Here is a 660-nt window from a genome sequence, read left to right as displayed (position 1 = left end):
GTGGTGGTACACACCTGTAACCTCAGCACTTGGGAGGCTGTAAACAGGAGAATCACTATGAGTATGATCTAGTAGTGAGACCCTGAACACCCTGTAGACCCTTCCCTAAAATACAGGAAAAAAAATTGTAGACAAATATTGAAATGTGAAAGATATAAGAGGTAGACAGACTGAATTTCAGAAAAATATTTCTGAAATGAAGGTATAACATGAGATTAATAATAGATTTCACATTGTGAAAAAAATTATTTACAAATATAAATGAATATAACAATAAAAATTGTCTAAAATAAACATGAAGAAGAGTTTACAGATCAGTCATATAATAGTTCTCTCTGTGTCAAAATCAAGAAACAATCATATAATTAGTATTCTCAAAGTAGAAGAGGGTAGGCAATAAATATTTAAAGATTTAAAATTTCTGAATTTAGTTAAAATTATAACATCACATTTCCAAGAAAAATGAACCTTTTGCACAAGAAATATGAATAAAATCGTATGAAAATACACAAAACTAGGGCCGAGGAGATGGCTCAGTGGAATAAGCGCTTCCCTGACAAGTGCAAGGGCCTGAGTTTAATCCCCAGTTCCGCCAAAAAAAAAAAAAGATACACAAAACTGAAATTGTCCAAAACTAATTGTAAAGAAAAAAAGAAAAAA

The sequence above is a fragment of the Octodon degus genome, unplaced genomic scaffold (genome assembly GCF_000260255.1).
Source record: "Octodon degus isolate 3935 unplaced genomic scaffold, OctDeg1.0 scaffold00093, whole genome shotgun sequence".
Classification (NCBI taxonomy): domain Eukaryota; kingdom Metazoa; phylum Chordata; class Mammalia; order Rodentia; family Octodontidae; genus Octodon; species Octodon degus.
The sequence above is the reverse complement of the archived record's forward strand: the minus strand, read 5'-3'. Positions refer to the sequence as shown.